Below are 13,557 nucleotides of genomic sequence, written 5' to 3' on the forward strand. Positions count from 1 at the left end.
TTATGCAAATCCACTTTACAATGATCATTGACTCTTAGAATGCTTATGTTTTAAGTACAGCTTTACTATTATTTAACGGTTGTTTACATACATTTTTATAATCAATTAAATTTCGTCGAACCCCCAAACAAAACACAAGTGGAATATACGTTGGGAGAATTGACGACAGTGAGAGGAACAAAATGAACTGTTGAGTGGGGATCGAGGGAAGGCACATGATGATGAAGACGCGGGGTGAGGAAAATGGCGAGACAAATCAGATAAATCAGAGACCACCTACTCGGGAAGGAAGGAAATGTGAGACAATCGGCTTGTTTTTGTCCAACAGTGGAAAGTTACAGCTTTTGAATGCGAGTGGAAATTTTAACCCAATATGTTACCGCCTCACTCGGCACAAACGACGCCCGCCTGTAAAGTAGAAGTGAAATAAAACCCTGTTAAAATGTTAAGTCTATTCCACTGTTTGTGCCTAACATGAACGTTGTTCCAATGGTAAAATTGTGCACGCATTATTGCAGTAATATTTACAGTGCGATGAGTTAAAAACGCAACTTCATGCTTAGAAATCCCAAAAAACACGTTTTTGCGTTAATCATTAAAAATAGAAACGAATTGGAATTTATTTAACATGTTCAGGTTCAATCTTGATTTGAAGCTTTCGTGACTGCAGGAATCCATACTCTTTGGTTATTTCGGTAAAGTCATGTAGGTATAAAATAAAAAAAATCACGACGTTTTGGGCGCAACACAAGCGTCCATCATCAGGTGAGAAAGAACGGTCTGCTGCTAAGACAGACTGTTTTTAAAAGGTTTGAAATGGGAGTAGCCCAAGGGTCATAAAGAAATGGGCGGGGCTAGTGATGTGAATGTGAGAAAGTAGCATGTAACTGTAAGATAGGAGAGTGGCCTCCTCCACGAAGGCATGGAAGTGGCTATGTTAATGTGAGAGATTAGGATGTTAATGCAAAATCGAAAAGTGGTGCAATTCAAAGGCATGAGTGCAACCCAAAGGGTGCAATCCAAAGGGCATGTGAATATGAGTGCAATCCAAAGGCATTAGAGTGCAATGCAAAGGACATGTGAGCATGAGAGATCTAAGAGAGAGGCATAGAGAGAGAGAAAGACACACACACCGAGAGTCGGAAATAAGAGCTAACATAGGCAGGTGGGATGGAAACATCACAGTCAGTTAAGATTTCGATTTGAAGCTTTTGTGACTGCAGGGATTCATATTCTTGGTTCTTTAGGTAAAGTCACGTAGAAGGGAAATAATACAAATGAAACTTAATAAAATTCTCACGACTTTTCGGCCACAACGCAAGCAGCCGTCCTCAGGTGAAGAACACAGCTGTCGGAAAGACAGCGTCCTAATGAACGCCGCTAAGCTTGGCAGCGTATTTTAGGCTGGGTGGGAGGAGGAGAACGCCTTGACAAAGGAGTTTACGTATCAACAGAGGAACTTAGCATGTTGATGATAAATGCATATATGGGGTTAGTCACTCCTTGTGGAATGTGTAGGCGGGGTCTCAAAGTCATATTTTGTATGTAGGATTAGCAGCAGTAAAGGAAGGGAAATTTTAATAATAAAGAACTGCAGCAGCCAACCCACCGCGTATCAAGCTAGTGCATTATGTGGAAAACAAAAAATGAGTTTCTAAAGAACTGCAAATACCCTACTACCATACAATAAACCGATGTGAAAAAAGTAAATATAAACTACATCAATATAATCAATGTACTCAGTATACTCTCCAATAAGTTGAGCTATTAACATTAATTAAGTGGGTATACACTACACTATATAATGACTACCATATAGTAAGCCCATAATAAAGGTTTTTGGGTTAGATCGCGTTATTTATAAATGCGTCGTAACTCTCCACCACCCGACATGGCCAATCAGCAAAAAAAGTGTAACGTTGACAAAAGACAAATAGTTCACTACTTTAGCCCACCGGTGTGTTGAAGAGTGAATCCACAACATTTACAGTTTGAATAAGACGCTTCGCTGGTAATTACATCCAGCATCATCGGGTAATTCGCCAGAATGGTAAAGCCCTCACCTGCTCCCGGTCTTAAATAGAGCAGCAGGGTGATGTCATAAATTTAACTCATTCTGGTGCAGTAATTATATAATTGATTGGTAATCAGTCAATGATTATGATTAGTAATGAGTTGTTATGTGTGTTATTGTGAATATATGCTACGATAGTAATCCGTTAATTAGTATGTGTTTCCCATATAAGGAATTGTAATATGTATTATTTAATAATACGCTTCCAAGCCGCACTAAGCCTATAGCTATCAGAGCGATTAAAGTTATTTTTAATTCTCTCAGTTTTCATGGATTCTCTAATTAGTCTTTGCCAGTAATAATTAGTTTTACACAACACTTCAATGTTATCAAAATCAATTGAGTGTCCTTGTTGACAAGCATGTTCTGCCACTGCCGACAGTTGTGTTTGAGATAATTTAATATTTCTTTGGTGTTCTTTTAGTCTTATGCTGATGTTACGTCCCGTCTGTCCAATATAGCATCGTCCACATAAACAATTAATCCGAAATACACCGTCTGTTGATAATTTAGGTAATTCCTCTTTAGTGCAAGATACTAGTTTTTGAATTTTGTGTACTGTACCAAATCTTACTGTAATGTTTTGCTGTTGCAAAACACGGGCTAATTTGTCAGTTACTCCTGAGATATATGGAATTTTAATTGTTTTAACAATCTGATAATGCGATCTAACCCAAAAACCTTTATTATGAATAATATTGGTCGCAAAAGCCTTCGTATATAGTAAACCGATAAAAAAAACTAAAATATAAACTACATCAATATAGATTTGAAGTTTTCGTGACTGCAATGATCCATTACTGTAATTTTTCTGTGCTAGTTACACCTGATGATGAAAGCTTGTGTTGCCTCCAAAACGTCGTGATTTGATTAACTTTATTTTTTATTTTTGCCTACGTGACTTTACCGAAAGAAGCAAAGAGTATACATCAATATAATCAATATCACCAATATAAGCTCTAACATTATGCATTATATTGATATGCCTCCAACTAAACTTTTTTATACATCACACGACTATAGATCGTACTATACACTGCCATAGACAAACTCAAACATTGAATTATACACTGCGTTACAATACACTACCATTTCCCTTGGACTAAATATTGTAATATTACACTATTATTCTACAAACCCTTCTGTATACCATACTGCTGTATATTCACTATACAATTACGATACTATAAATTACCTTAAACATCATATTCAACATTACACTATTATACTATTTGTTATACGATATACTATACACCATACCATTAACCGTCGCGTGAATGGTACTAAGAGGAAGCAAATAAATTTCAATGGGAGAGTGGTAGCAGGAAACTTGCAGCGGAGCAAAGAGAATACAAAAGCTATATAGTCAATGCCAGTGAATGGAATGCGGTCTGAAAGTCACCGTAAACGGGAACAGAATCAATCAAGACCCGAAATAGTTTTTCACGTTCTTCCGATGATTGCTGAGGCAGAATCCATCTTCTCGGTTGAAATTGTCTCTGTCTTTGTATATATGGATGGCCTCATGAACGAATCTCTCATGGTAGCCAGATGGCTTGCAGAGAACCTCCGTCTTGGAGAAGTCAACGTGATGTGAGCCCACTGAATTTTAATAATGGTCTGCCACGGCTGAGGTGTTGGTCCTACCGTGTTTCCCGTCTGCTTTGTGTTCACGGATGCGGTCCGAGAATTGTCGTTTGGTTTCTCCAATGTAACTGCTACCACAGAGGCAACTTAGTTTGTAGACGTCAGGGTACTGTATGTCTGGAATCACATCTTTTAAGACGGGACCAGATCACGGATTTTATGTACTGTGTTGAATGATCTTGTGTTTATTCAGGATTTTGGAGATGTTTTGTGACCCCTGCAATGTAGGGTAAGGTGATAGTTTTGAATGGCTCCTCAAGAGGATCCTTCTTCATGGTTGGAGTGATGGCTTTGTGGATTGTGTAGTCGGAGTAACCATTAGCCTTGAGCGCTTGGTGTACGTGCTTGAGTTCACTGGCAATGTGTTCCTGGTTGGAGATGCATTGGGTTCTATCGTGTAGAGTCTTGATGAGGGAATTCTTCTGGGATGGATGGTCGTGGGAATCCGATTTTAGGTAAGCATCCGTATGGGTAGCTCTCCTGTAGACAGAGTGGCTCATTGAACCATCAGGTATCTATTTTATTAGGACATAAATAAAAGGTAGCTTGCCATCTTTTTCGACTTCCATGGTAAATCTGATGGCTGGGTGTATGGAATTAATGTGGTCGAGGAATTGATCTAAAGCAGGCTGGCCATGTGGCCAAATGACAAAAGTGTCATCCACGTACCTCTTCCATAAGGTCGGGCGTAGAGTGGCAGTCTGGATGGCGTCAGTCTCAAATTTCTCCATGAAAACGTTGGCTGCAACCGGAGATAGGGGGGAGCCCATTGAGGTGCCCTCAGTTTGTTTGTAGAAAGTTCAATTCCAGGTGAAGTATGTATTGGTTAAGCAGTGTCTCACCATGGGGGGTACCCCCATGGTGTCAGGTACAGGCACTTTGGTGAATAAGGAAACCACATCAAAACTGTCAAGCAGGTCGTCTAGGGACAGGGAAATACCCTTGATTTTCGATACCAGGTGAGTAGAGTATAGTAACGCAGAGGTGGTTTTTCCAGTGAAAGGCTGCAGGATTTCAGACAATAAACGAGCCAGTTTGTAGGTTGGGGAGGTGATAGTAGAGACGATGGGACGAAGGGGTGTATCCTCTTTATGCATCTTTGGTAAACCATATAATCTTGGTGACCTGGCTGCAGAAGGTTTAAACGAGAGCTGTTTGGTTTGATCAATTAATGCGGTTGAATCAGAAATGATTTTGTTGGTTTTTATGATGAGGCTGTTGGTGGGGTATAGCTGCCATCGTTGAGTAGTTCTGGAATTTTGTTGTTATATTCTATTTCATCCATGATGACAGTGGCATTGCTCTTGCTGGCTGAGAGGATGACAATGTCATCCCTCTTTTTTTAATTTAGATAATTCAAAACGCTCATATTTGCTAATGTTGCTAGCTTAGATGCCAGTTAAGATGCCAGCTAGCAACATTAGCAATAATATATAGTCAGTTAAGACTGTACCTGGTTAATAACGTCCTTCCAATGATTACTCAGTTTGTACCCATCCTCTTGGTTGAAGTTGTGTCTGTGTTTATATATCTGGATGGCTTCATGAACAAATCTCTGAAGGTAGCCAGTAGGTTTGCAGAGTACCTCAGTCTTGAAAAATACATTTCCTGTGAGCCCAGAGCATTAAATCAATAATCGGCAACGGCAGAGGTATTGTTCCTACCGTGTTTCAAATCTGCCTTGTGTTCAGGAACACGGTCCGAGACATGTCGTGTTGTTTCCCCAATGTCACTGCTTTCTTTAGTAGTTACATTGGGGAAACGAAAGTGGCTATGTTAATGTGAGACGTCGTTTCGTTTCCCCAATGTAACGACTCAAAGCAGTTACATGTTAATTTCTCACATTAATATCACTATCACCGCCCATTTCTTTATGACCCTTGGGCTACTCCCATTTCAAACCTTTTAAAACAGTCTGTCTCAGCAGCAGACCATGCTTTCCCACCTAATGACGGACACTTGTGTTGCGCCCAAAACGTCGTGATTTATTTTATTTTATACCTACGTGACTAAACCGAAAGAACCAAAGAGTATGTTCAGGTTGTTTAAAAACCCACTAAAAAATAGATTTTTTAAAATCTTCGCCATTACAGTATTGTACATTTTAAGTAGACATCCCCAGCGAGCACCAGCGATGATGTTTACGCCAAGTCGTGAGGGCTCAATACAATATCACAGAGAAGTAAGTTCACCAGGGTTGGCCTTCGGGGGGAATGGCGCCCCGTGCGAACTTTGCGTTGGTTACCTCCAATTCCACTCGTGTTATGTTCTGTGAGAGAGGGAATTGGAGCATGCCTGTGCATGTTTGGAAATGTGATAAGAATTCCAGATTTGAAACTTTCGTGACTGCAAGGATTCATACTCTTTGGTTTTTTCGGTAAAGTCACGTAGGTAAAATAAAATAAATGAAAACAACTAAATTATATCACGACGTTTCGGAGGCAACACAAGCTTCCGTCTTCAGGTGGAACAGTCACAGCAAAATAACTGTATCAAGTGAAGAGCTCTGAGATACCCGAGATTATATACAGGTTAAGGGGGGGGAGGAGCCAGGAAGGGACGTGGGTGGGGGGGGAGGGCTAAGTTAAGGGGGGGGGGAGGAGCCAGGAAGGGGCGTGGGTGGGGGAGAGGGCTAAGTTAAGGGGGGGGAGGAGCCAGGAAGGGACGTGGGTGGGGAGGGGGAGGGGCTAAGTTAAGCCGCCTTTTGTTATACTGCAGGGGGTTCGGGGGAAGCGATGGCACGCTGAAAGCAAGCGAGTACAACCCACTGGAAGAAATGGAAATGGCTGTACAATTATAAGGCAGCTAAAGTTTGACTTGGTTGATGTCATCTTTACAATTGTTGCTCAATTTAAAGTACATTTCCTTCCTGGGCCAGGCCACCTACTACGGACGCTTTTGTAGGAAAAGTTTAGAGAGGTCGCCCCCCCCTATGGCCACTGACCCTTACGCGTCTAAAAAAACCTGAGTTTTCAACGAACAACAGAATGCCGGTCTGCCTCCAGAGGGGTTCAAAAGCTGAATGACTAAAGCACCGATCTTGGCCCACCCGGACTTCAACCGGGAGTTCTCCCTCGACACAGGGAGCCAAGAGCGGGTCATCACCTAAGCCAGGCACACCTCAAGGGGGCAATGCTGAACTACTCCATGACCCGATGAGAGTTAGTCACCATCGGGTTTGGCTGCCGACAGTTGCGGTCGTACATCGATGGTAGGACACGTCACATATGAAACTGATCGTCAAGTGCTGTGGCTCTTATTCTGCTTCAACGAGCCCAGGGAGAGGCATTGCCTAGCTGGGAAGTGGGCTTGGACTAAACCAGAAGTGGGAAGACATGCACATTGGCGTTTACATGGCGCGAGGTGACTACGCATTTAATAAAGGAGGCATGGCTTTTATTTTTCGGTTTTGTTGCATTATATCGTCCCCCCCCCATGCTACACACAATCGTTGCCTCCGCAGTGGCGAGGTGACGGACCCAACCTTCCCCTATGGGTCCCCCTGAATGAAAATGTGATAACCCTGGTTCGATGTGCATTTTGTTCCTCTTGTATACCTGGCACCGCACATGTCCGAACCACTTCACAAGGATGGATGCATGTCAGTGGTTGCTAGGAGTGACATCATCACTCCCGCTACCACCAGCCAATCAGCTGCCAGAAATAAGACCCCAATGTAACGTGGCTGCCGTTGTTTCATCAAGTTCCCGAGCAACGCCCTGGCTGTGGTTGAGGTATTCTGTACGTTCTAGCTATTTATGTTTTTTTTTAAGTCACGCGTGATTTGCGTTTGCATTTATTCGCGTGAGTGCGTGTATGTAATTGTTCAATTGTGTAATTTTGCGTAGGAATTCTGTGCCTGTGTTTTTGTGCGAGTGTATTTTCGTTTGTTTGCGTGTGTCTATCTAGTGCCATGTCGGCCTTAATAGGTGCTGGCACAATAACATCATTGAAATCAAGTTTGATAACATATTTTCCTTGGGAATGCTTATTTTTTATCTGTATTTAATGGACAATGGCTTTTTGAGGTTTTGAGATTTTATTGAGTTTACTTTTATCGTAAAATCACGATGGAATGCTCTGCACAAAGAACGGTACTTGTTCGAAAATTATCCATAAACGGTATGGAGACACATTGAGGCCTGGGTAAATACTCGGAAGACAAGTTGGCTTTATTGTTTAAACGGACTACAAGTCCACAGAAGGCACTCGCAGCAAGACAGCCGGGCATGCAAAACTGCGATATTTAATGTAAAAATTGATTATCATGAAGAAATTAATTAGCCTAAAGTTGAAAATAATACCGCACAATAACAGAAACATGTATATCTGTTTATTGACACCAACCTCATGGCTGAGTGTGTGAGTTGGTGTGTCCGTGCGATTTCCCAGTGCGCAAATTTCGGCTACTAAAAACGCCGAGGCCTGCATAGCTCTGAGGCGACGCCTGAGGGCTCTACTTCCATCCCACCCGTGCACCAGCACCATGATACGAATTGACACCAACGATGCATAGTGTTCACTAATTAAGGGTGAGCCTTGCGCTCACAACGCACACATCCAGGTTGTGACTTTGAATGTCAATCACTTGCGATTCGTGCAAATTGTACGCACGTGATATTTAAACAAAACATAAAAAATTACTTTCCCAGGTAAGGCCCCACTGAGATTATACAGATGTTTTTTTCAGAAGCGACCTGCCCACAAATGATAGCTCATAGAAATGGCTTATCATGTGGAACATTTATAACAACCAAATGTTTCTAAATGTAGTGGGAAAACCCAGAGCACCTGGCGAAAAAGCCACATCACCATGGGGAGAACATGCAAGGTCCAAATATACAGTAGGCATCAGGATCGGGACCGAACTTACGACCTCCTGTATACCAGGCGAGGTAGTAAACATCTCGCCACTGTGGCTAATTTGACAAACAGTGTGGAGACGACTTCAACGCATTTGTCCTGGGAAGATTTTCTTTAGTAAGGAGCCCGTTGCTCAAACTCGGACAGTCAGAGACCCCCACTGCAACAGCTCCGAGTCTCCGACGCATCTCCCTTTTATACGGTCCGAGGCCACGCCCCCTTTCCCGCACCTTCTCGCTGCTATTAGACCGCTCGCTCTACCAGCAGACTCCACTGTCCTCTTCCATCCCCTAGCCACGCTCCTATTCTCGATCATTCCCGTAGCCAACAGTCCAATCGTACTGCAGGCTGACTCCCCTGTCATTACCTCTCGTGGCCACTAGTCCATTTGTACTGCAGGCTGACTCCCCTGTCATTACCTCCCTTGGCCACTAGTCCATTCACACCGTACGTTGACTCTCTTGTCATTACAAAAGTACAAACAAGGTTGAACAAAGAAGAAATGCAAACGAAACAAAAAGTAATCAATTATTGAATCGAATTTTGACCCCGAGTCGTGAAAATTCATAAAATCGCTGAGAGAAGGACGATGGTGAGGTGTTGAATGCAGGAGCCGTGTGATAGACCACCCCCCCCCCCCAAAAAAAATAAACCCACCACGACCCCTCTCCTCCATCTCCCCTCACGATGGTGGGGAGGAGGCCACGATGGCGTGGAGGAGGCCACGATGGCGTGGAGGAGGCCGTGATGGCATGGAGGAGGCCGTGATGGCGTGGAGGAGGCCACAATGGCGGGAAGGAGGCCACGATGGCGTGGAGGAGGCCTAGATGGCAGGGAGGAGGCCACGATGGCGTGGAGGAGGCTCACTCATCTTACACTGACTCACTCACACATCATACACTGACTCACTCATAATACGCTGACTCACTCACACATTATACACTCACTCACACTACCACTGACTCACACATCATACACTGACTCACTTATCATACGTTGACTCACACATCATACACTTACTACCATTGACTCACTCACACATCATACACGGGGAGTGTCATGCTGACAGATATGCCTGCAAGTTTGTTCGTACATGTTATATATATATATCGGTTATTGTTAAATTTGAATCAAAGTTCCAATGATTACTGTTGTTACATTGTATTTTATAGCTTTATTTTGGTGATTTCTAAAACATATGGTTAAGCCATGTTTCTTGCAGAAGTGCGAAGTTGGCCTGATAACTTTAATCTAAATTGTCTGATGGTTGTTATTGTTTGACTTGCATCACACTGGGATTTTTGCACACAGTTTTGAAATACGGTGGGTTTTTTTCTGGAAGATTTGCTGGTTTATCCAGGATGTCTATGTTGTGTGTCGTCGCTTTAAGATGTTCTCTGTTCATATTTTGTTTGTTGCGGTTGCACCCGACTCAAGAGCCGCATGGCTCACAGGGCTATACCTAATGAATGAAACTTGAAACTTGACTCATGATATGCCTCCTGGCTTTTGCGAGGTTTCAAAAGACCAAGTGGATCCGACCGCAACGCCTCACTCACTTGATACGGTTTCATTTCCCTAGGGGCGCCCTTACATGGTGATGATGTCAATCAGGCCCAAGTGCCATCACTAGTGTGTGCCATGATATCATTTTTTTATCATACAATACGAGAACAAATGTTACGTGACAGTTATCGCGATATCAATTTGCCATCATTTTGTCATTGTATTCAGATGTTTAGTTTATTGTTTTTGCTCTTCGCTGCTCCAATCATTACAACCTTATAATCTATATTGCTTATAACGCACAGCACACTACGAATAATTATGTATGTTGAACTTCTTTCGCACCATACGTAGCCAACCGCTCTAATCAGAGGTGCAGAGGAAAGACAAGAAAGTAAACACAAAGAGCAGTTCTAATGAAATTAGTTTTCAATTTAGTATCGTGGTGTAGTGTATAGTAGTGTATTGTAGTATAGTATATTTTGTAATAATAGTGTAGTGTGTCATAGTGTAGTGTATAGTATTGTAGTGTGTACTGTAGTCTATAGTGTACTTTGTAGTGTATACTGTAGTGTATAGTGTCATGTATGTTAAACGTCTTTCAACTGAGAAGATGGATTCAAATTGAGCAATCATTGGAAGGATGTTATTAACCAGGTAAAATCTTAATGGCGTTATATTTTATTTTCATATCCGCATCTCCATTTTCTTCAGCCTTCTACCCCCCAGGCTCGCTCATTGCCCAGCTCCGGCATTGTGTCGCTCTAGCAGCGTCAATTGCTCAGTCGGCAGATCGCCACTCCCCCCCACCTTCTCCATCTCTCCTCCCTGGCTCCTCCCCCCCTCTTACCTTATATAATCTCTTGTCACAAGCAGCTCTTTTGCCCACTACAGCAATTTGTTTCTTGCTGTGGCTGTACCACCTGATGACGGACGCTTGTGTTGCTTCCGAAACGTCGTGATCTAATTTATTTTTTTATTTTATTTTATACCTACGTGACTTTACCGAAAAAAACAAAGATTATACTATGCTACTATACACTCCACTACTATACACTCCACATTGGGCTGTATGGAGGCCTGTCGTTAAGTGATTAGTCGTTAACAGGGGTGGTCGTTGAGGGGTATTTCCTCAGTGGATTACCCCTCGTTCATCCCAAGACCCCCTAATCTCTCCCCATTCTAACCACTACAATTACTGTTCTTCCTTCATATTATCTCTCCATGGCGACCACTCATTCCCCGTCCATCCAATGGATTCATCGTCATTTGCTCTCGTGTAAAAAAGATTTGACCTAATTCACGCGTCACCGGTCCGCCCATCGCTTCCTCTCGTCTTATTATATCCACCTCGTCTTCACCATTACGTTCAAACATACCGTTGTTGATGCTCCGTAGATGCGCCTTACTCAAGGCGCTATGTAAATTACGACAAGACGAGATGGCTGTTACTCTGTCTTCATTCGTGACAATCTGCCAACGTCCCTTCTATTGAAATGTTCTGCCTAGGCTCATTAAACGTCGCAACCACCCGACACGGCCACCTAGTAAGGTTTGTCACGTCAACAAAACGTGTCCAATTAGTTACTAGTTGAGCAGTCACCGGTTGTGTGTTGGGAGAGTAAACCCACCACAACATTTACATATCGAGTACCGTGACGTCTCGCCGGTAATTACAACAACAACAACAACCAGCATCATCAGGCGATGGCCACAGAGTCGCGGATAAATCCTCCTCCTGTTTCGGTCTTCAGTGGAGCGGTAAAATGTGATGTCGTCACCTGTGAGCCAATCAGGTGTGAGGACCAGAGGCATGGGGGGGGGGGGGGGGGGTGTTAATGTGTTCATATACCTTACAATGGGCATCTGTTATTGGGTTGGGTTATTTACACGGTTATTAGATAAAGGCGCAGCATTGCTATTTCTTTGTCACGCCACTGCTAAGCGGAAGGGCCTCCACCACAGGGAGCTCTCTATAGAGCCGCTATAGGGGGTTCTTGGCCTACTCTTCCACGCGGGCCAGATGTATTAAATGCAGGTGAGAGTACCCGCACTTTAGCCCCCCACCACATGGAACCCAGTCGATCGACTAACTGCGGTGTGCCCATTTCATACCCCTTGGGTGGATGGAGGCACCGGAGGATTCAAGAAACTCGCTTCAACTGAGATCAAATCGGCGACCTCTGGGTCAGTCGCAAGTCCGGCGCGGTAACCGATTCGACCGCGGCAGCGTTCCATGCAGTTAGTGAAGGTGCCATTGCGTAACCAGGCATCAAAAGTGCGTGAATTCAATGCATTTTGTTATTGTCAAGCATCTACTCTTTTGTTAATGCACCACTCTACGTTGTATGGTTTCGACATAGTTGCAACAGTGATTTGTAATAAGAAGTGGCGAGCGGGTGGCTTTGATGTCAGCGTGGAGCTGGCACGATCTGAGATCTGGAGTTCACATACAGGCTGGTGGCATGTACTTGAGGTTAAACCAGGTTCTCAAGGGCAGGGAGTTTATGGTCTCGGTCTATCTGCACACAAAAACAAACAAATCGCATTAACTTTAACTATTCTATTAATTTGGCTAAACTCCAGCTAGCAAATTAAATGTCAGCGTTACTGTCACGCACCGAGCATCACACGGTACTCTTGAGTGACTGCACAGGAGGGATAGAGCTGCCCCCTACTGAGTGAAACAGAGGTCACTTTCAGGGATCTCAGAGGTGGCTCTGTGATATATGCTTCCACGAGCCATTCTTTAACACGCAACATATACGAATGGGCACTTCCTATCGTGAAAATATACCGACGACAACTTTGAAAATCGATGATTAGCATTGTAATCTCTCTATGACATGGTACTTTAAGAAGACTTTAGCGGTAGCTGGCTGTGCATTCCATGTTACTAACACCACAAAAACCTCAAATCTATGTTTGTTGAACTTCTTTTGCACCGTTCGTAGCCAACCGTGGTAATCGGAGGGGTGCGGTGGAATGTCAACAAAACTGAACACAAAAATCCGTTCCAAATAAATGAGTTTTCAATGTAGATTTCAATGAACATATGCAATTATTGGTTTCAACCGGAGGTTAGAAAGTGTTGAAAATGTCGTTCCGACGGCAATAAAAGTCAGTACACGTACATAAATTGGCATGCGTTTTATTAGCACGGGTTGTATTTTGTATAAGAGTAGAAATGATCAGCAAATAGCTAAAGCCACAAACTCCACGCAATCAAAAGGAGATGAATCGTCTAAAAATGGAGCATCGTTTATTAGTTGTTCGCTTATGAAGCCGCCTATTAATATCGCCTGGCACAAATAAAAGCGCGTTGTTTATATATCCCTCGAATTAAGAGATTCAGACATTCCACGTTGGGATCCAACGTCGGTTGATGTTGGCCCAACGTTGAATATCCACAGTTATACTCCTAGGTAGATTGTTGACTTGCATTAGGCAAAGGGTGAACATTTATT

Source organism: Petromyzon marinus, chromosome 60, assembly GCF_048934315.1.
Source record: "Petromyzon marinus isolate PM22_M1 ecotype Great Lakes invasive population chromosome 60, UKy_Petmar_22M1.pri1.0, whole genome shotgun sequence".
Classification (NCBI taxonomy): Eukaryota; Metazoa; Chordata; class Hyperoartia; order Petromyzontiformes; family Petromyzontidae; genus Petromyzon; species Petromyzon marinus.